Here is a 24,420-nt window from a genome sequence, read left to right as displayed (position 1 = left end):
TACGATGTTCCACTGGCCAGTGAGAGTGAATGATTTTCAATTGTTTTATCCCATGTGTGGTCATTATCGAAACATTTCCAGCCAAGCTCTGGCTGGATCTCTCCTCACAGTTTGAAGCTGTGATATTTGCATCCATATTCTGCAACAGCTTGTAAAATTGTTTTCTGACCAAATTAGAGTTTTCTATTGGGATTATGTTATTTCACGTAATAAAGATGGAATACGCAAAGTATCACCTGCTAATTGGCACAGACAGGATTCTGAAGATTGATTTTTTTTTTCTCTTCAAAAATGTTGACAAATATTTTAACTTAAGTCATCATTAATTTTTTTTTCTAGTACTGAAAGACTATGGTTGTGTAATAAATATTCTAGAATATATTTTTTAAACTTCTGATTTGATTTCCAGGTGACATTTCATTGTTGACAAAATGAGCAATTCACCTGAAATCTGATAAACTAAATAAAAATACTAAAATTGCATGTCATCAAAGTCAAGAACATAAAGGAAAAGACTTATAATTTGACTACATTAAAAATAAAGCCAATGTACAATAAAAACACACCCCATAAACAAAGGGAAAGAACAACTGGAAAAAGATATTTTCAACAAGGGGATACAGATAATTTGCTATAACAAGGGGATTACATACCTAATATGTAAAGAGCTCCTACAAATTAATAAGAACATGAACATGACAATAGAGAAATACAAATGGCAAAAATGTATCAAAAGATATTAAGCCCATGAATAATCAAAGAACTGCAAATTAAAACAGCAATAGATATTTTCTCCTATGAAATGAATAAGTATTGAAAATACTCAATGTTGATAGGAAAATAGGGAAACATACGCTCATAAACTTTTGATAGTGAGAAAAATTGGTCTAACATATTCTGTTGGCAATTTAGCAGAATTTCAATCTTAAAGATATCTATACTCCCTGGTTCTGGAATTCCACTACAGGAAATTTATTTGAAGGGAATACTTGAATAAACACATAAAAATGTGTACATGAGGGTATTCATCACAGCATTGTTTATAATAGAAGCTGAAATCAATCTAAATGACTGCCAATAGTGAACGGTTCAATAACTAATGGTACAACACCACAGATTACCTACAGGCATTAAAAATGCAGATGTAAATTTGCATTTATTAACATGGAAAAATATACCTCAGATGTTGTTAAATGGAAAAAAAAATGCAGGCTAGGAAACTAAGTATTTATGCTCCCACTTTTCCAAAAAAATAATAAAAATCAATATTTGTACATATAGAAAAGATACAAATCGAGAAAAGTTTTAAAGGATATACACAAAAAATGATAATGACTATTAATCTTTGATTATTAGTGAGGTATCAATTTAAAAAAAAAGAGAAAAGTAATGAATCTGTTTTTATTTTGGGGAAAGCACCGAAATGTGCTTTTGTCCATAATCACGGATATAAATACAACCTTGTGTTTTAAAGATGGCATTCCCACATCTGCTTCTTAAGGTCACTCCAAGGTCATAGCCAGGCTACTAGAGGATGCAGATGTCTTTGTACTGAAAAAGATGGTTAATCTGTGAGACAAGCATGGATTTAGGTGTAGGACTTCTTGATAAATGTTACTTTGGATTTTAAAACAACACCACTGTCTGAGAATGAGAACACAAGTCACTGAAAACAAGGCAAGGGATGGAGGAGTGTGTGTGAACCAGTCAGGAGAGAACTTTTCCCCTGAAAGCATGTTCTGTGCACTTCTGGAGGTATTTAACACATCCAACAGTGTTTTACAGGCATTTCCCCTCAATTGGCAAGCTGGTTCAGACTGGGAAATAGGCCTCATTCATCACTCATTCTGTCATATAATGCACTGAGCATGTAGTGTGCGCCAGGCGTGGATCTAGGCACCAGGAATACAAGTTCAATGCAGACAAACTCTGCCCTCCAGGAGCCCCGGGAAAGGGGCTAGCGGATTAAACAGGCTATTTCAGTGTAGTTTAGTAAGAGCTATCTGAGGATTGAGGGTTGAGCTCACTCTGTCCTAATCTGTTTTGTACAGGTTAGGGAAAGCTTCCTAGACAGTGTATCCAAAGGGAGACCTGAGAGATGAGCAACAGTTAGCTGGGGATGCAGGAGGAGAGCATGAAAGACAGTGTTCCAGGCAGAAGCACCGTTTCGTGCGGGGCCTTGACGCGAGAGGCCACTGGCTGGCTGCAACTCCCAGTGTGACAAGTGAGCCAGGCTGGAGGTGAGTAGGGACAGAGGTTTTCAATTCTGGCTCCACAGTGAGCCTCAGTGAGAGATTAAATAAATAAACAATCCAGCAAACACAAAACAAAGCTATGCCTAGACCGGACCCTGACTTAATTAGCTTCTGTGTGGTGGGGGATGGTCTTTGAACCGGGTCTGTCCCACCCCCACCCCAATGCAGGATACCCTCCCTACTACCTGCCTGTCAGAGTCCCCCAGACTGCAGCTCTCTCTATGTAACAGGCCACTGGGTGACTGCAGCATGCAGCCAGGACCAGGAACAAGGGGAGAGTGTGAAGGGCCTGGTCAAGCAGGCTGAGAAGTTTGAATTTGCCTTAAGGGCAAGGGGGTGCCTGGTTGAATAAATGTATATGCCACAAGCCACCATTAATATAACATTTAAAGAGACTTCAGCACGTTTGCCAAAGCTCTGGGATTTTTATGGTAACCACCTGGGTGTATCAATGTTTTGTGCAAAGGGGTGGGGTATAAGGAAACACAAAAATAGGCATGTGATAGAATGGGTTATAAATCTTTACTTCAGTACCCTCCGAAGATACATTTCTGAATAGGTGCATGTAAATTGAAAACTTGTAAAGCAAATCATAAAGCCACCTAGGGAGGTTGCTATTTAAAAAATCAGTGAAGTAAAACCTACTGAAATGTTAACAATAACTCCTAATTTATTTGTTCTGCATTATTTGGATTTTCATATACAATAATGAGTTTTTAAAAGATGGTACACACATGGAACATTTGCATATTTATGTAAACCACAAAGTACGTTTTACTTCAGAGGAGAGCAAGTCGAGGCATTTGGGAATAAACATGGCCTCATTTTCAGACTTAAATCTGAAGTTTAAGGATATGGTTTTGAGAAAATAACCTTTCAGAGACTTCGTTTCCTCATCAATAAAATGGGAATAATAAACCTAACTTGCAGGCTTGTAGTAAAGGGTTATAAAGAGGTAAAGCAAGGAAGGCATCTTACTCATAAGATAAGTAAGCATGCCTGTCACATAGTAGGTGCTCAATAAATTGTAACCATTATTAACCTGCTTTCAAAAAGAGTTTTAGGAGCCTTAAAAATTTAGGGGCTTCTTGGAATTTGAATCACCCCAACCTTTCCTAGATTCTGTTTCCAAAGTAGATTTTATGGGTGAAAATTGATGGTTGTTGCTACGTGGTTCTCTTTTACTTAACAACGTTCTGGTATCTAACCAGAGCCAGAAAGAATAATTCAGTGTTACCCATAGAAGATGGAAATGATTGTTTTTTTGGTTGGCAAGCTCCAAAACTCAGTAAACCTGTTACATAATTCCAAGCAGTTAATTGGGAATGTGTTTTATGGCTCACGCCTGCGAGCCCCCTGGGAAGCGACAGAATTCCCATGCTCTGGGTCAGATGAAGCTTGGGAGTGTTTTTGAAACTTTTCTGTGGTTGGGGTGGATGGCTAGCAACACCTGCTTTGAAAAATTTCCAAGCTAAATGATTTCTGTTGCACTGTACGTCATGGAACCCTGGGGCCCGAGCATTTTTCAGGTATTGGAACTGACCCAAAGCTGTTGAAGGAGGACAATTCTGGTTGGTGTTGCTGCATGGAACTCCTGCAACCCACCCCATTGTGATGGTGGTGGGGGGTCAGGGGCACCTGCAGTTTTCATAATAGATGCCTGATGGTGCCATTTCCATGCTTCATCTCCCTAATCGAGAATAAGTTCTGGGGACCCCTTAAAGGGGATCATTTCAGACTTGCTGCAGTCTGGCTTAATACCCGCCAACAGTTTTTCATTGCATTTTAGAGTAAAATCTCAGTCTTTCTGTAGGGTGAGCAGACATCCTGGTTTGCCAGAGGTAGTCCCCAGTTTGTACCTGTTGTCTCTATGTCCCAGGTAATTAATAAAACACCCTCTTTCGCTCTCAAGCTTGTTCTGGTTTAGACCATATATATTCTGTCATCGTTGAAACTCAGACCCATGTAGCTTTGCTCCTGTCAACCTCCCCAACTCATTTCCCATTTCTCCTTTGCGCACTTGGTGGCAGCCATGCTGGCCTTCTTTTCATTCTTGGAAGACATCAGGCTTGTTGTTGCCTCAAGGCATCTGTCCATGCTGGAGAGCTCAGTCCTCAGATGGCTTCAGGGTTTGCTACTTGGGTCATTCAGCCCTCAACTCAGGTGTCACCTCTTCAGACGTGCCTTCACCGATCATCCCAATCTAAAGTGGCCTGCACCCCCAGGCCACACACCATCACGTCACCCTGTTTTCTTTCCTGTGCTTTATATCGTAAGCTGAAAGTAGTCTCTTAATTGATTTACTGTTTATCTCCCTCCTCTAGAATATAAGCTCCATGAGGACAGGTCTCTTGTCTGCCATGTTTGCTGTCACATCCTAACTCCTAGAACAGAACCTGTTATATAGGGCGTGGTCAGTAAATAGGTACTGATTCAGGGAATGAATGCACAAATCCCCCTTTTGTCAAAAAATGAAGGGGAGAGAAATGGTTAAAATAGTGCATTGTTTAGATATGCAATTCACTCACTTTTAAAAAAACCCAGCTTTATTAAGATTTAATTCACATACCATACAATTCACTCCCTTAAAGTGCATAATGGTTTTCAGTATAGTCACAGACTCACGTATCCATCACTACTGTCAACTTTGGAACATTTTCATTATCCCCCAGAGTAATTCCAAACCCCTTGGCTGTCACTTCAAGTCACCTGTACTCCCAGCCCAGGCAACCACCAATCTGCTTTCTGTCTGTATAGATTTGCCTATTCTGGATATTTTCTATAAATGCAATCATGCAATATATGGTCCTTTATGAATAGCTTCTTTTACTCAGCACAATGTTTTCAAGGTTCATTCATGTTGTATTATATCATACACTTTTTCAAATTTCCATATTCTCCCCCTGGATCACGTTAGACCACCAGAAGGCTACACACTAGGATGATGGGGGTTTATGTCAAAGGTTTTTAATCATGGTTGCACATCAAAACCCCCCTCCGCTCCACCCCAGCTCATGGAACTTTTATAAAACCCAGAGTATCTTTACTCTAGAGCCTATGAGGTGCAGCCTGAGTTGAAAACCATTGGTTTAGCTAATTACCTCCACTGAGTTGTTATTTGTTACACATTTGAATTTTATTTAATATTGCAAGTAAAGGTCATAGGAAACTTGCTGCTGCAAGATGTTGTCCCCTAACCAGGCTATTGGGGAAGCAGATCTTGGACATTTGTCATTTTACAAGTATAGGTGCTGCCTGTAAAATAATGAAAAAATACAGAGCTAGGAGTTCCGACATGCTTTGCGTCTTCCTCAAGCTTTTCCCGGTGTAATGTTAAGGAAGCTGTTTAACCTCTTAGCACCCCAGTTTCCTCATATATAAAATGATCTGGTAGGGTTGTTGGAAGCTTTAAAAGAAATAATGTATGAACACTACAACAAAAACTATAAAATGTGTTAAAGTATAGGGGTAGGCTGAAGGTCTAGGGAATTGATTCTACCTCTGGTGGTCCATGAATTGAGTGACTTCCTGTGGCTTAGCTGACTCTACCACGACATTACTTTTGACACACTTATAACTACTTCAATTTAGTTATTATGCAGATCCAACCATCTTTTGTGAACTCTGCCTACCAATACCCTCCCCACCAAAGGTACTTTATTATTACAAAACAATTCTGTAAAGAAAAACAGAGGATATAGAATAATGAACAACCATAAACCTATCCTATGTAAAAATGTACCATATTTCTTTATCTTAATTTGGGAACTATTTTAAAGAAAGTTATTGATAATATTTTACTCTAAATATTCCAGAATGCACACATAAAACAATCATGATATTTTCCTATATAACCACAATAGCATTATCACACTTAATAAAATGAAAAATTTTCTAATACCATTTAACATCCAGCCCATAGTTATATTTCCACTATTTTCTCAAAATGTCTTTTATAGCTGCTTTGTTCAAACCAGCATGTATTGCAATGTGAACATTTACAATGTCTCTTAATCAAGAGTCCCCTTTCAGCTTGTTTAGTCTCTGTGAAATTGACATGTTGAAGAGACTTGACTAGTTTTTCTGTAGGGCATTCTACTTTCCAGATCTGTCTGTTTCCTTGTGGTGTCATTTAACTTTTTCTTCCATCCTCTGTACTTCCTGTGTGCTGGGAGTCAGTTCTAATGCTTGATTAGACTTAAGTTAAACAATTTTGACAAGAATGCTTTGTAACACGATTGTTATATTTGCATCCCGTCAGGAGACAGTGTGCTACCTGAGATGCAGAGGACCCCCACACTGCTCACTACAATTTCCATTCATTGGTATTAGTTACCACAGTTAGCACTGGAGCATCAAAGTAGGAAAAAAACTAAACATTTCATTTGCCTGGTTACTAATAATACAAATTGTATTAATTTACATGACCTGTTTACTATTCTTTGCTAATTAGAGAACAACACCATTGTGATTGTGTATTTCAATAAATCACGTGTCAGAATAATGTTGAGATAAATTCTATTTACTTAGACTGGAAGCCCTGCACATGCATGCTGGGTCTTCATAGGTTGTTGTTGTTGTTGGGCAACATTGTGGTCTCCTCAGTCAGTATCTGCCCTCCTCCCCCACCCAAAGGAACAATGTGAAAACATTATCACTCATGGGAATTCTCTCTCTCTCTCTCTCTCTCTCTCTCTCTCTCTCTCTCTCTCTCTCTCTCCCTCTCTCTCTCCCCCTCTCCCTCTCTCTCCCTCTCTGTCTCTCTCTCTCTCCTTATTTTCCCTGAAAATAAGACCTAACCGGAAAATAAGCCCTAGCATGATTTTTCAGGATGACATCCCCTGAACATAAGCCCTCATGTGTCTTTTGGAGCAAAAATTAATATAAGACCCGGTCTTATTTTTGGGGAAACATGGTATGTCCTTATGTCCTTGCATTTTAAATGGTAACAATAAACAGCAACAGAACATTAGAAATGATATATTAAACAAAAACAAAATTTAATTATTTATAACATCCAAATTTCTCTCTTATGCCCTCTTTTTTTTTGCCACAAATAAAAAGGAATAATGTAAGAGTCTTTTTATTTAGAATTTACCAAGAAATTAGTCTATTTGAAAGGGAAAATAAATGCAGGTGAGAAATCTTTGCATCTTTTTGTCCCACTCTTATTATTCAATATGGTTATAAGAAGCCCTCATCTATTTTCTAATTGTTTCTTGCACTTGGGAGTGGTCCCCCCACACACACACATCTACTGCCCCTATATAATCCTTACAAGAAAAATACAGACTTTTCCCCTGAGCCACCATCTTGATTTTCTCCTATAGTGGTGTTAGCATTAGGCATTTCGCTGCTCTTTGATTCTTATGTTACTCTTTTATTGTCCTGAGTTATTTTCCTTGATCTTCAGAAAGTTGTAGCATTATATATTTTTACATCAAGCAATCTTGGTGCTTGTGTGATTTATACATATTTTTTGCAGGTTGCTCTCCTCCCTTCGTCCTCGCTTCCTTCTTTCTTCCCCCTGCTGCTTCATATTCTCTGCCACTTCTCACTTTTTATACCTTTGATTTGCTTGCTATTGAAAAAGCAGAATATATCATTATTTGCTCTGTATTTTAAATTCTGATTTATTTAAAGTAGATTATGAATATTTGGGAGGCAGCTTTTCCTTCTGTTTCTAGACCTCCTGAGGGATTTGTGTATTATCAAGAAAGCTTATACTAAAAAGTCAGTTTTGTGCCCTGTGAAGAATAGTTTGAGGAATTTAAGTAGCCTGCTACTTTTTTCTCATCTGTCCTTTAGGTCCTCTAAAGAGATTTTATGGCTTTTCAAAATTTTGTATTTTTTGTTATATCATCTTTGAATAATGCTTACAAGATGAATAAATTTATAGTCAGTCCTGCATGCATAACTTGTCATTTGTGAAACTGTGTTATTAAATGATCCTGGGTAATTAGTACAGAAGGCAGTTACTTCAAGAAATGTAAGAAATAATTCAGTTCAAGCTACTAAATCATTAAGTTTGGGATTTTATTATGTCACTCAGTTCAAGATTTCCTGTGAAAATGAGCCAGCTTCAAAATATACAAGCTTCTAGAATTTTCTAATACAGTTTTTAGAAAGGTAGAATTAATTTTTCACTGTTCTCTATTTCCCCTCTCTCCACCTCACCTGGGATGGGCAGATAGTTAACTTGACTCTGTAAATTTACTGCCAATAAAAACTAGAAAGAATATCTGCATTGAAATAGTTGTCTTGTGATGTCACTTCTTAAATATCATAAATGAAATAGATATGATGCATAGCTTATGCATACTCTTTGCATAGAGGTGAACAAGAGATTTACCATTTAGTATAAGATATTTACATCTGTTCATCAAAATATGACTCCCTTTATAGTCTTCTAAAGCCATGCCTCTAATATACATTATTATGGTAATTTAGAAATGGAACATAGAGTACAAAAAGAACATGATAAATGCACATCATCTTACTCTTTATAGCTCTAGTAAATTTTGTACCTTAGGCTAGACTGAATACATTTTTAGTTTTTCATGCAACAATCATTTTGGAAATGCGTCAGTCAACAGGCTTCCTTTACTCATTATTATTTAGCCTAAAGATCTGAGGAATCTGTTTTTATTCTGTTGTCAATTTATTTCCAAGAAATGTCCCTGTCTTTATTGACTTGAATGAACATTTCCTTTCTTCCCTTTTATGATTGTAAAACTACACCCCTTTTCACCCTCATTTCATCAACTATTTCCAAGGGCCACACATTTCTTTTTTCCATAGGATGCATTCATCTACAAATCAGTATAACAGAGATTTCAGACACAGCAGCTGAGCCTCGGAAAAAAGTATGTTTCTCCTCTCTCCAAGCAAAAGATAGAAAATATCTTTCAGATTTCTTCTATTTTCCAAGCATTAAATCCTTTTGTCCAAATCTGGAAAAAATAACTGGGAAGGCATTTGTTGAATTACACAAAAGGCAGGTGGTTTCGACCTCGGCACGCACACAGGCTGCAGCCTAGCTGTCCAGGCACTATCCTTCCCTGCAAAGGTGAAATGATTTAGAGGCCTAGAGAAACTTAATTTTTCTTGATCACCATGTGCAACCCGGAATTTTAATGGCAGGCATAATTAATTCTTCTGATGCTAATCATCAGGGCTGGACCCCACAATTATCAGGCTGGTGCAGCTGGGGCATGGTGCAGACATGAAAAATTAGGAAAATGAATCAGTAATAGGGTGGCAGATTTAATCTGCATCAGGAAAACAAAGTTAAAAAGAGGAAGATCGAGAGAATTTCAGCTGCAGCTTTTGTGCAAATGCGCAGTGACAGAACTGAAAAATGTTGCCGATGTCCAAAGTGATTGGTAATTACCAAGCCATTGAATTTTTTATTGTCAATTTATCATTGCGCCAGAGGTTAAATTTAACATCTTCTTCTAAAGCCATCACTCTAAGAAGGCTCACTGCGCACCACGTGGCTCAGAGTCAGCGAAAGGTTAATCAGGTATTTCTTTAGTTTGCATGTGTCTCCAAACTCGCCTTCCTCCTGGGCTGTGCCAGGCCATGGCTGAATGCCGGCTGTGGGAGATTTCCCACTATTCCTTACCTATGACTTTCAGAGAAATATCAGGTTGTATTACTCACCACAACTCACTACAATTACTCTCTATTGGCATTTACTAAGAACCCTGGTGCAAGAAAAGAATCTTTTTCAAGTCAGAAAAATCCCATCATTTCAAGCCCTGGGGATACTTCATTAAGGTGTAGCTGAGACAAGGGCTCATCTCTCTCTGTAGCTCTATTTTAAATGCTCTTTTGTCAGAGACATTGGAAGAAATGATATGACCTCTTCTTAAAACAAAAGGAAATTCCACAATAATTTCATCTGATTCAGATTTAACACTCTTCTTTATCTCTCTCTCCCCGCCCCCCACAGGTTGTCCCTTTATTAATAGTTGGAAAAAGCTTAGTTTAAAAAGGAGATATTTATCCATGTGAATATTGAGTACTTCAAATAACTGCTTCTTTAAAGAGCCTTCTGAAATATTTGGACAGATCCAGAGCAGATATTGAAATTCCATAGAAATAGCCTTGTCTTACTGATTTTTAAAAAGTGACGGCTTAATTCAGTCACTGCTCGAATCATTAACATCACCTGTTTCACCTTTTTGTTGTTTGCTTGATTGTGCCTCCTCTCCCGTATGTATTTTGAAATACAGAGCAGTCTTTTATTAAGGGAATGGTGTATATTTTCTATAAATTAAAAATGGAAATAGCCTTTAGGGAGACTTGAAAAAAATCAATGTGTGGATTAATTACTGCAATTCATTACTCAAATAAAAATGAGCTCAACCTTGCATTGGATACAAATTTAGGGACTGAAGATGTTTTTGCAAAAGACAAAGCCTGTGTTCCTTCCTGATCATGTTAATCTGCAGATCAAAGACTCTGTGAATCCGCCTGCTGGAAGCTCCTTAGGGGATAGGCCAGTGGGGCTCCATCCTGGCAGCGGGCAGTGAGTTATTACTGCTGAATACAAAAGCTGGTCACGTGACTGTCACCTACCAGCAGTGGCACGAGTCCTTCTCCTGCCCGGGCTTCCTGAGACCTTGCTTTTCTGAGCCCTTGCTTTTCTATAATTAAATCTGAACCATAAAAGCCATACCTGTCAAATGACCTCCAGCTGCCCTCATAAACAACACTGGGAATTTTGCTGGTAGCAACTCTTTGCTTTTGGAAAGAACATAGGAAAATATCCTATTTAGCTAGAGATTTCCCTCCCCTACCTTTTTTTTTTTCCAATTCTCCCCACACTGAGCTTCCTCTCCCCTTTTGGAATTTAAGTAGGGGACTGGAAAATACACAGCAAATAAAACATACAGTATAATTTATTGAAAAGATTCTGCTGTCTTCTCCTGAATTAGTAACCTGTCCTTTTAGGAAGAAGAGAGAGAAAATGGAACGAAGTATATAATTTTTCTAACATCATTTGGCTGCCTTTCTTTGATCATGTTTTATGGCCAGAGGATAAATTACCACGTGAAGGTTTCTGTTTAAAACCTGAACATGTTTAGTATGATTTGAATCCTGCCATATTTTGCATAGCTGCCTTTTGCTTGAGCAAATTTAATGCAAAGATCAGCAGCTCAGAGCATAACACATATTAGCTGGTTCTTTTCTGCTATTGGAATCCCCCACTATTTTAATTGGATTCTTTCCAAAACTGCAACTAATTAAGAATCAATTCAGGACCATTAGCAAGTGGGACAAGCTAGCCAGTGTTGCATATTTCAAAAGAGTTAGTTTTAATGAGAGGCGTTACTGGATGGGGGGAAAAGAAACAGATTAAAGATAGTGTAGGGACCCTCTTCAGCTAAACGGAACGACTAATGGTACATGGAAAGATGCTGAACTTGTAGTCCTCTGTAATTGATCTAGTTACTGTTCGTAAAGAAACTTTAAAAACATGAATGCAGGTATTTAGAGGTACATTAGAGGTTCAATAACGATTTATAAACGTTACAAATTGTTGGCTTCTGTAGTGGAGTACTCCTTTTATTGGTGAAACATATGCCGTCTGCTTTCAGACCCGTTAACCTCAGCACTGCCAAGCCATTTTCTCTTCCCTGGGCTTCATACTGGCGCACATCTGCTTATCCAGACTTCACTGCCTGCAGATGGTGCTTTTTAATTTGTTAAAGGGTTAGCAGTGCCATATTTTTAACAGCTGTTCTTGAGTTCCTTTACCACAAAGAGAAACTTTGCTAGAACGTGGTGCTTAGGGAGAGTAATTTGATGCTCAGGTCCTCATTAGTTGCTTCTACTCTTTCCTGGATCTTAGCATCCAATCTTTTGTTATTACAAGTTGTGTGCAGGCTGAAGTTTTTCTCCAGAGGATGAAGGTGGAAAGTTAGTATACAGTTAACCTGCTTTGAACACTGCAGTATGACTATGTGTGGTTTCCACGGGGCAGCCAAATATTTAATCATTAGAAAGGATAGGCTATAAATCAAATACCTCAACTTGGATGCCTTATCTGATATGCTTGATTTCAGATTTCACCTTCCTCATGGACTTCTGTCGTGAGAAATTACCTGGACTAAGTTTCTTCATTTGAAGCAATCATCACCCAACCACAGAGCTTTTATGATTGTAAGATAATAGCAATAAAAAAGAGATTGTTGGCTCTAGCAGTAGACAAGGACAATAAAAATATATTACTCTATAGAAAAATAATTTTACTAAGTTTAGGTTTGATTACGTTTGAGATGGTATAGAGTACACATTGAAAAGGCAATTACAAGAATATTGAAGACTTGGCGTTTAAAGGATTCTTCAGAATGTGTAGGGCTAAGGAAAGTCACACATGCTTATTGAGTAGGTTTTTCTCTAGTTACAGTTGTTATCAAAACAATAAACACTATGAATCCATGTACTGTCATTTACCGTTGGGCTTGCAATCTGGGGAAACCTTGTCTCCTCTCTCTACTACCATCCACCCAGTCACCTGGTAGTTGCCATGATTCCTTCCTCACACTTCCTTTCCACATATAATCAGTCACCAAGACCTGTTGATTTTCCCTCCGTTTCTCAATTTTGATACCTTTGCTCCACCCCTTTGCCAGTGTGGGGGCAGGGCCTCAGAAAGTAGTTTCCAGGCTCTCGGCCTCACATAGACAGGTGCTGGCTCAGGTAGTAAATGGCCAACTGTGATTGCATGGCCATCAGCTGTGGCTAGTTGGCCGTCAGCTGTAACCAGTGAGCCATTGGCCACAATATAACTGCTGTGGCTACGCTAGCGGAGAGGGAGAGAAGAGAGAAAGAATGGGGGCTAGCAAGAAGATGGTGGCTGGGCTGGCAAGTGTGGATGGCGGTTTGCGGACAGTGTGAATCCAGCCTCCATTGAGAGTATAGTGCCGCCAGAGAGAATATAGTGGTATGATTCCCCCATCTATGGCTCCGTGGGTGTTCCTTTTTGGCCTCACCATGTCCTGCGTTCTTGTATGGGGAGCGGGAGCAGAGACCCCCAAGGCCGCCCCGCACGACAAATGGCGCAGCGAGCAGGGTCTCCCGCACGACACCTCAATCTTAGTTTGGCCCTCCGTTGTTTCTTGACTAGGACTAGATCTTTCACCTCTGTACCTCTAACCCTAGCACAGTGCACACGTGGGAGCTCAAGAAAAACAAATTGCTGAATGAATTACTTCCTACCATATGTCAGGCCATGTTCTAGGCTCTGGGGATACAGTTTGGGATGGTGTTCCCAAAATCTGTCTGTTTATGGATTTAGATTCATGTGAAGGAGCATGCACGTAACAGTCGATCTCAAAAGCTCACTAGCCTGGCTGCTGTGTGGAATGTTTAGGTGTTGTTCTAGCACAGTTGACCACCTGAGGTACACACAAGAGAAACCTTAAATGATGTGGCGTCTTCCAACCTCCAAATTAAACCTCAGTAAATGTTTGAAAGAGGTTGAAGAATGAAGTCACCTTGGGTCAAGGATGTGTGGCCGATTGTTGTAGTAACGACCTCCAATTTGTTAATGGCTTCCTGGTACCCACGTCCCTGGGCAGTCAGTCCCCTCTCACACTGACTCTGAGCTTGACCATGTGACTTGCTTTGAGGCCAGTGGTATAACAGCAAATGTGAGAGGTAAGAGACATGAAAAGTGCTTGCACACTGCTGCTTGCCCTCTTTTGTTACACTGGCTGGATGATGAGAGATATATGACTCGGGTGCCCTCATCATTGCAGAAAACTGCAGACCATCTTGTGGACACATGAGGGAGGCCAATCTAGACCATCCGGCTCCCAGGTGACCAGCCAACTGACCACAGATGCACGAGCAAGCATAGCCAGGAGCAGCCAATCCCAACCCAGACCAGCAGCAGCACCGAGCCAACCAAAGACTCATGAGCAATAATAAAATGCCATTGTTTGAAGCCACAAGGTTTTGGGTGGTGTGTTATGCAACAGAGGCTAAACAATGCTACTATCTCCTCCATTCCAGCTAGTTAGAATAGTGATGGGAGACTAGATAGTTCATTGGAAGTCCCAACTCGAAAAACGCTAGACACAGGGTGGGGTGGGACAAACTGTTAAAAAGTAACTGATTTCCATCCTAGGGGTGTGTGACATTTTTGGTCCTTAGGTGTAGCTCGTTTGCTTGCAGAGGAACATAGAAAATAGGATGATGGTAAGCAGTGGGTTTATGGGATGGTGGTAGGAGTGGAGTGTGCTGGGGCTGGGACTCAGGAAACTGAACTGGGCAAAGAGCTCAGTTCAATGGCGCCATGGTGTGGGGGACCTCAAAGAACTGCTTTTCAACTGGACCCTCTAATGGCTTGGTGTTTTTATTTTTATTTTTTAATTTTTTAAATTCATTTTTTATTATTATTGGTTTCAGGTGTACAAAACAATGTAATAGGTTGACATTTATACCCCTCACAAAGTGATAACACCTCTCCCCCCATCTATTCCCCCTCTGACATTGTATATAGCTGTTAACAGTTCCACTGACTCTATTCCCTATGCTGTACTCCACATCCTGTGACTATATGTATATATTAAATCGTAGTTGACATTCATTATTATTCAACTTCAGCTTCAGGTGTACAGTGCAGTGATCAGGCATCTACACCGTCCATGAAGTGGTCTCCCTAATAAGACAAGTGTCCATCAGATACCCTACAAAATCTTTACAACATTACTGATTATATTTCCCAAACTGTCTTTCATATCCCCGTGGCCATCTTGTGGTTACTGATGGTGCTTTCTAATCCCCTCACCTTCTCCCCCATCCCCACCCTCCTCCCATCTAGCAATGTTCAGTTTTTTCTCTGTATCTCTGAGACTGTTTCTGATTAGTTTGTTCATTTATTCTGGTCTTTAGATTCCACATGTAAGTGAGATCATATGGCATTTGTCTTTCTCCATCTGACTTATTTCACTTAGCATAATGTTCTCTAGGTCCATCCATGTTGTTGCAAATGGTAAGATTTCATTCTTCTTTATATGCCTTGGTGTTTTTAGAAACTTTTCTGAAGGTCATCTCTTGACAAAAAATAGTTAAGATTTCCAACTAATGTTCTGAGGTTGTTAAGAAATAATGCAGAAGCAGCTATTATTTTTAGTTTCTGCCTTTTGTTTCATGTATTTAACAACTATGTACTTATTTCCTATAGGAGTCAAGTACTGTACTTTGTGCTAGAGATACAAATTCGTTTTCCATCTAGCAGGGTTGATAGACAAGTAAGCAAACTAGATATTTACAGGAGAGGGTGAGCAATATGATAAAGGCAAGAAGGAGAAGAACCCAGCTCGGCCTGAGGAGGGTGGAGGGTGGAGGGCGGGCCAATGGACAGGACCAGAGCTCTGAGCTCTCACATCGTAGCAGTTCGGCTCAGCTGACTGCAGTATTCCGTAGAGGGTGATAAATTGGAGAAACACTGAGGTACGCCTCCCCTCTTTACCTTCAACCTTCTGTCTCACTTGCTTTCCGATGTGTTCTTGGTGGAGGAAGCCCTGGTCGTGGCAATCTAGGTGGCCAGTCCCCAGCCCGAGGACCAGCCTCATGAGGTTACAGCTTCACCTGCCCGACAGCCAGAAAAATGAGGGTTTCACAGCCTGGCTTTCTGGCCATATGCTGAACCCTGTGTATATTTAGGGCTACATTTTCTCTTGTATATTTAGTTTCATGTCTCAATTTCTAGAAGACTTGCCATGTGCCTTACTGTTGATGTGTGAGGGATTTGTAGTACGTGCAGACATTACCTTGTAAAAACAGAAGTACATGTAAGGAGGAAGTTTAGAGAGAGTCCTTTGTTAAAGATGTTTGTCATTTTGGAGGAGTTGCCCAGCATTGGAGCCCTCTTTCTAAGTATGGGTCTTTATCAGCTTATGACACTTGGCACAGCCTCTTCCATTTAGAGAAGCTAGAAAACACTAGATAATTTTTTCAATTTTGTCAGCTGGGGGCAGGCTCGTAGGGGTGGTCAATTAAATGTGCCCACTGAGATGCTGCCTGTGGAACTACTAATGTAAAGAACTAGCCCTGTGAATCCCCTGCCCAGCTGCGGACATTCTCTGTGCCTTGGTCAGCAGTGTGAGAGACCCTGCTTCATGGCTGACCTTGACTGTGTTTTTGCTGCCTGGCTTGTCTTTGTTCCTGTTTTCCAAACCTGGATCTCTAGTCGTCCAAGGCAATTCTTCTCAATATCCTTTAATGATTCCACCCCCATCCCCCAACAAGGCAGCTACTGGCAGCTAAGGATGGTGACTGATAAATACTTTGCTATTGTACAAGATGTGATAAAAAAATATGGTGGATATTTAAATTTAAAGAAATTATTGCAGTAAAAGACACATTGCCATTATTCCCCTTCAAAATACTCCCCTTCGCTTAGAACACACTTATCCCATTGTTCTTGCCACTTTATGAAGCAGTTCTGGAAGTCCTCTTACATGACTGTCTTTACTTCATCCTCCATAATGACAACACTATGTGTCACACATCACTTCTGGTATATGGCAATTTCTGTCAAATAAAACAAGTACGGTGTGTCCTCATCCACTTTATTCGCCCGATCTGGCACCCTGCGACTTCTGGCTCTTCCCCAGAGTCAAAATGATTCAGGACATGGAGATAGTCATGACAGCGCAACTAAAGACACTCACGAAAGAGGACTTCCAGAACTGCTTCAGAAAGTGGCAAGAACGGTGGGAAAAGTGTGTTCGAAGCGAGGGTGAGTACTTTGAGGGGGATTAATGGCAATGTGTCTTTTACTGTAATAATTTTTTTTTATTTAAACATTCACCATATTTTTAGATCACACCTCTTAGTTTTAATGGTGTGGAGACAAAGCAGGCTGGTGAATTACGTTGCTTGGGGCTTAGTTGCTGAGAACAGAATCCACTCTGGCCAACTTTAAAGGATTTAGGAGAGGGAATTAATTGACTCATAGAATCATTGGGAGGGTTGAAGAAATAGATATAGGTTGAGCTTTATGAAAAACTCCCCCAATTCTTTACTTATTTATTGGTTATTGTTTACTGCTTATCTTCTCTATTAGAATGTAAACCCCATGAAGGCAGCAATCTTTGTTTTGTTCTCTTATGCACTCCAAGCACTAAAATAGTGTCTGGTATATTGTAGGTACTCAGTAATACTTTAATAATAATGTTAATAATAATAAAAAGTACATAGGAAGAACTTTTGAAAGAGGTTAAACAGAAAAAAGTCTTTTAGCCCACCCCCAAAGACCAAAAGTTATGGGTAAGTTTGCTGAGTTGGTCAATGTGTGGTCACATGTCAGAGAGAACTTGTAGGGATACGGCCAGATTGGACCTTACTGTCCACTACAGGGAATTATTTTTCTCCCAAGAGGATGAATCCATATAAACATAAATAATTATATAAATATACATCTATATTTAATGTGTACCATTTAGGCTATCTCCCGTGCAGAAGGTGACATGAGTAATGTATACTTTGGTTTGTATTGCCTGAAAATTTTGATTAGAGATTTTATAAACAAACTCCAAAATTACAGAGCTCGAGATAAGGCTGAGTTGACTTAAAATTTTGGAGTAATTTGGACCAGGCAAGCCTCAGTAATAATACCAAAGTTTATCAATGATGATGAATTTCTTATAGATTCTAGGGAAGTGTTTGACAGATTTTACAGGTCGAGAAACCGAAGGAGGAAGGGCATGACAAATTTGGCTTCACATACAACCCCAATTTAAGCCAATTTAAAAGGCTTGACCTTTAAATTACTACTTTAATTTTGATTTTGGGGGTATAGAGCATTCACTTATTCTTGGCATGCTCTATTATCTATTGTAATCCTGATTATCAAAATTTTTACAGTATTTCATACTATTTTTGCTGTGTTAGTGACATAGTAAAGTGGTTAGTTCTATAAGGAACCCTGGACTTTCGCATGTGTGCTCTATAAACATCACTGTCATTTTGGAAAGATTGACAAAATGAAGGCAGGAATTTTAGGGACACTGAAGCATCAGCAGGTTTTTGCTTTCTCTCTCTGTCTCTCTCTGTCTCTCTCTGTCTCTCTCTGTCTCTCTCTGTCTCTCTCTCTCTCTCTCTCCCTCTCCCTCCCTCCCTCCCTCTCCTATTTTATTTTCAGTTCTGTCCTTTTCCTATATTTAAAAAAGCCATGTATGAGAGTAGACCAAGAAATGTGAAAACCTAATTAAATTCATTCATGAAAAATTCCATTAAAAGAACATTAAAAAATCTACTTCAATTCAGTAGGAGGTAGGGGACGTGGAACAAGTCTGACACTTCTGTTTTTAATCACTAAATTTTTATTGATAGACTTTATCACAATAATTTCTTATTTAGGTAACTACATTTATGCCCCAACAAATCCCACTCCACTGTCAGTTCTTCCCCATGTCCATAGAAAATGAAAAAGAAAATGCCTCAAAGAACACTGCAGGAACAAATACTAGAGCCTGAATAGTTATAGAAATTAACTGTAAAATTAATTATGCCCAAGTTAGCAAGTTGCCTATTTACAATGCAATTTTAGTTTAACAATGGACTATTTTTTACCTGACAGTAATGCAGGCTCGAAAGATGAATTATCTTGTGTAGGCAAAACATTTCATTATCGCTAGCTACCTGGCTGGGATCTGCTGGCCAACTGAGCCATATCAGTTAGTTGTCTGGGCTTCCAATCAAGCAGGAAGGCCTCCTTCTCCCAGAGACCTAATCGCTGATGCTGACTAAACAAAACAAAATAAAAAACTGTGTGAAAACTTGCAAAAACCTTGATAATAGAATTACAATAGATACTAGAATATAGCAAGACATTATAGAAACCCCAGTTTTGGTTCGATCGATGCTATCCAACAACATTGTTTTCAAGTTTGCAGGTGGTTCATTTCACTCTCTTGACCATATCATTACTTGTCTGCAAACTCTCTTCAGGTAGAAAGACTGAAATCACTGCACTTTTTACAACCTGTTGAAAATTTTTATAAAAATGTTTTCTCCCAAGGGGAATTCTAAAGTTTATTGGTTAAAGTGATATTTGGATATTATCAGTGATCTGTCAAATCCCCACCTCAGGATCTTCTCCAATAAGCCTCCCTTTTTAATTTGGGAGAGAAATTTCCATTTAACCATGTATCTTTCTTTATTCCCTTTTTCACTTACATCTTATTAGTTACTCTGAAACACCCCCCCCCTTTTTTTTTTTTGCATATTGGTGTATTTCAAATACACAACAGCACTGAGCTTAGATATCATGCAGATAAATGCATATTTGAAGTAAATAAAACTTTAACTGCACTTGGGAGATTACTTTTAGAGGAACAGTCAGCCACACCCACTCATGAGCATCTGCTGTATACAAGGTACCGCATGGGATTCAGCAAAGAAAGCTTTTCTTAAGGTCTCTCTCTCTCTCTCTCTCTCTCTCTCTCTCTCTCTCTCTCCCTCCCTCCCCCCTCCATCCTTCCCTTCCCTCTTTCCCTCCCTCCCTCCCTCCCTCCCTCCCTCCCTCCCTCCCTCCCTCCCTCCCTCCCTTTCTTCCTAATAGAAAGAAACAGCATCCGATTTGTCGGCTTTGAAAGTTGGTTATTTTCACAAACTAGAGTGTGTAAGAAATGAAACTTTTCTATATAATTAACTTAATTTCCATCTCAAGACTTCATTTTGCCTGGTGGAACAAATGTGCTCTTTGTCCATTCAGGATGAATTCTGTCAAATCAGGATGATTCACACTCAAGTCAAGGTTTCTCCTTTCTTGCCTCTTTATCTGCATTCTTTGTATGTACATAGAGTCCAGGTAGCGGGAGGCCAGGGCACCAGCTGCCAGGAAGTCATCTCTTCATGAAAGTAACGCTTGCGCTGTCCTTGGTCCTGTGTGGTTCCAGCCGCATCTACTATTGTGTCCTTCCTGTCTGGCTAGTGAGCCCTAACAGGTTGACTGTCTCTTGTCTGCCTTTTATTGCTTAGTGAGCTGCCTCAGCCTTTTTCCGTAGACGACCCAAGCAGGTATTTCTACTGAGTGGCGCCAGCCTTACACTGGTGTGCGGCAGAACTTTAGACTTAGCTGCTCGCCCAAGACCACATGGTATGAGGCACTGGTTTTCTCTGCCTTTGTCTTCCCAGATTAATCAGGGGACACTCTGTTGCTGCATCTCCTACCCCTGCAATCAGCCTAGGTGTGATGGGGCAGGGACTAGGCCACTTCTCAGGGACACCCACTGGCGTCTAACCATCTTGCTTGCTCCCTGACTCTCCTTCCCCTTGCCTGCCTCTCTTCTTTCTTCAGGGTTTGGAAAAACTGGCCTTCCTATTGATCATGTACTCTCCAATTCTTCTCTGTTGTAAACCTGAGCTGTGGCATTAAAACTTTTTGCTTCTTTTATTCTTTGATTCCCTGAGGAAATGGCTACCCCCTTGTCTAGTTGCAATAAGAAAAGGTTTAAGGGCAAAAGTTTCAGAAAGCATATCTGTCAGTATATCAAAGTGGTACCCAGCTATATTGGGTTTTCTTAAGGCCCACCAAACCTGCTCACTACTTTAATATAGTAGTCCCCCCTTATCTGCAGTTTCTCACCCATGGTCAACCATGGTCCAAAATTATTAATTGGAAAATTCCAGAAGTAAACAATTCATAAATTTCAAATTGTATGTGCGTTCTGAGTAGCGTCATTAAATCTTGCCCGATCTGCTGTGTCCTGCCCTGGATGTGAATCATCCTTCCATGAACATATCCATGCAGAATATACTCCCCGCCTGTTGGTTACTTAGCAGCCATCTTGGTTATCATGTCAACTATGGGGTATCACAGTGTTTGTGTTCAAGTGACACTTCTGGTAGCCTAACGCTATGTCACAGTGCTTATGTCATTTCCCGCACTTCATCTCATCCCTTCAGCATTTTATCATCTCACATCATCGCAAGAAGGCTGAGTACAATAAGATAGTTTGAGAGACAGACCACATTCATATCACTTTTATTACAGTACATTGTTGTAATTGTTTTATTTTATTAGTTATTGTTGATAATCTCTTACTGTGCCTAATTTATAACTTCAACTCTACTATAGGTAAGTATGTACAGAAAAAAACATAGTGTATATATATAGGGTTTGGTACCATCCGCCATTTCAGACATCCACTGGGAATCTTCAAACATATTCCCCTTAGATAAGGGGGACTACTGAATCTCCAATTTAGTTTTCAACATTTTCTTTATGTGTTGCTCTGCTTTACAAAGTCCGAATATCTGAAGATCTGAGGTTCTACCTGGAGCTCTGTTTTATGACACTTCCCACGCTATGTGTAGGGACGGATGATTACTGATTTCCTTTCTAAGCAACTCAATAACCTGAGCTAATCCTACCACTCTCTCCCTCCTGAAGCCCGGGAATCATTTCTGGAGAACAGGATTGCTATAAACTATAGTGGAAAGAGTTAGCCATTGATGCAGTTTTCTCAGTTAGTATAAAGTACTAGCCAGCGTAGTTTTAATGACAACTTAGTCTTCCTTGCTTATGGTTACAGGGAAGACAGATAATCTGCAGACAGTTCACTCATGAATGAGATGAGATTGGATTGTAATAGCAGAAAGGGTGTGGGCACACGGAAAGTTGGGTACATGACAGAGAGACTGGGCGTGGGGCTTTATTTGTGCTGATTTTTAGAATGCTCGTAAATTTTGTGCAGGGTTTTTACTTGGGTCTGAACTTTCTTTGCTTGTCTTTATGGACACTAGCATTTGCCTCATTAAGGATACAATGGCACAGAACACTGTGGAAGACAATACTCTCTACCAGGACCCTGTCCATTCACTTGGAATTTATTGTTTCATACCTAGGTGGATGTTCAGACATAGGTCATGCAGGTAACAAAACAAAAACAAAAAGTCAGGCACAAATGGAGGTTTAAGTGACCCATAATGCTCAGGTTTTCTTCAGACAGACTCTGAATCAAGTGGCAGGGTTGTGGTAGGGTCAGAATGCAGTGGTTTTAGTTTTATCAAGAAGGGTCCACAATCAGGGTTCGGCTACTGTAGAGAGCAGCCCCAACAGAGTGGCTGACAGAGAGTCATATGATTGTAACTGGGTGAGGATTTGGGTCTTAAGAAGCACTCTGTGTGGGGTTCTCCCTCTTCCCTCCTCCCACAGCTCACATTTGGATTTCATCAAATGACAGACATTGGGGCCCTCATTTAATTCTATCTTTGGGCTGGTATCACCATCCCACTCAAACTTGAGACCATTGATAGGTGGCATTATCTGCTTCTCCTCCTGGGTCATCAGCCTGGGGAGGAAAATCAGGTTGCCAGGGGAGTCACAAAATGTACTTCTCTGCCCAGCTCCCCTTCAATTTTTAGGCTCCCAAGGGGTGTCTTGCATGTTCTGCAAACCTGGCCATGAGGAGACCATGTTTCCCCCTCCTGACTGAGCTTGCTGATGGTGCTCAAACCCAACAGCTGTGCTGCAGGGGCAGCTGTCAGCCCTGAGAGCTCCCAGAGCTGCTGCCGCCTTGTCCAATGTACCCGTTCCCTTGCTACATACCCATGCCCTGGCCCTGGAGCTCCTGCTGGAATCCTTGATAACTCAGGCGACCACCCCCTTCTCCTGTCTGAGACAGAGCATTATGCTTGCACTAGCATGGTTCACTGTCAGCATGCATCTTTTCCCAGGAGGTTCTGTACCCTCCAACAAATCTCTGACTGTTCCCCAATGTAACCAGATCCTTAATCAAGCTAGAACCTTTGGATATCTAGACACTTGCAGTCCTGAAATCCTGTTGCCATATATATTTATTTTAATGGGTTTCCAGAAGCACTTTTCTGATCTGTAGTCTCCTTGGGTGTGTTCCCCTAAGGGCTCTCTCCTGCTTATCCCTTAAGCCTAACCCCAAGCCTCTCCTTAGCCCTGGGTGACATGCTGGACTCAAGAGTTGCCTGGTTACTCTAAGTTTACCAAGCTGCTGCCCAAGCCCTGATGATGAAGGTTTAGTTCTTACCTGCCTGCTGTAGTCTTCCTGTGTGTTAATGGGATCCATTTCACTGGCCATTCTACAGGTAGGGTGTGTTTGGAGAGCTAAATCTTGGTTAGATTGCCTAGGTTTGAATCCTGTCTCTACCAGTTGTTAGCTTTGGGGGCCACTCTCTCAACCCCTCTAAGCCTCAAAATTATCACCTGTAAAATGGGTTAATGGGAAAATTATAACCTCATGGGTTATTTTAAATATTTACTGAGGTAACATATGAAAAGCACATTGCACAATACTGAGTATATTGTAGATATAATAAAAGTTAATTGTAAATAAGTGATTATGATACTGAATATGATTCAGGGCTGCTGTTCAGAAAATCTGATCTTTGTGTTCTGCTCACTGCTAATATTTTATTATTATTGCATTTTTGAATTATGAGGTGATTTATGAGGAAAAAACATGGTCTCTCTGCAGAGGAGTGAAAGCTTACAAATCTAGAGTAAAAAAAAGAAAAGTTTAATTTTTTTGAACCTCTTCAATAACCATCTTTTATGTGGGTAATGTAATTACCAGTGGAAAAATGAATAAAACTCAAACTCAATAAATTACATTTCCATTGAATTTCTTTGCTTATTTTCTAAGGGGATAGGATTTTAAATTTTGGAACACTCTTTTGCCACTTTATTTCTTATGCGCTAAGACATGACATAGTATGCATTTTAATGTATTCATTCATGTCCAGTTTCAACAAAACTGGGTGGGAATTAGTACCCCATAATTCATACGCTAGGGTGTCTTATTACAATTATAAAATTTTATTATAAAATGTTTTTTTAATATTTATATTGTTAATTAAATGACAACGAAACCTCATAAATTCTGAACAGAGAATTATAGTCCATTAGTCCCTGCTCAGACTTCTTATTAGCCAATCAGAATATTTGATTTCTTCTCCTAACACATTCAGATGTTTAATGATAAAGCTTGCTGACGATGCTATTTCCTTTCTGTACTTCTGGAGTCTCTGAAAGAAGAAAGCTCTCTAATCAGTTTACAACGATACTGAGGTTATTACAAGGTGGTCATTTTCTTGGGGCATTTTAGAGCACTTTGTGATAATTAAAAACAAACAAACAAACAAACAAACAAACAAAAAA

General features: G+C 39.9%; 1 long non-coding RNA gene across 1 annotated transcript in view; it reads right to left on the bottom strand.

Annotated features, from left to right (window-relative positions):
• Positions 1–16,778: 16,778 nt before the first annotated feature.
• Positions 16,779–24,420, bottom strand: part of LOC109451261 (uncharacterized) — a 520,178-nt gene continuing 512,536 nt past the window's right edge. Inside the window, exon 7 of the long non-coding RNA XR_012498202.1 lies at positions 16,779–16,811. This is a non-coding gene — a long non-coding RNA (uncharacterized LOC109451261). The remainder of the gene's footprint in view (positions 16,812–24,420) is intronic.

The sequence above is a fragment of the Rhinolophus sinicus genome, linkage group LG01 (genome assembly GCF_036562045.2).
Source record: "Rhinolophus sinicus isolate RSC01 linkage group LG01, ASM3656204v1, whole genome shotgun sequence".
Lineage (NCBI taxonomy): Eukaryota > Metazoa > Chordata > Mammalia > Chiroptera > Rhinolophidae > Rhinolophus > Rhinolophus sinicus.
The sequence above is the reverse complement of the archived record's forward strand: the minus strand, read 5'-3'. Positions and strand labels throughout refer to the sequence as shown.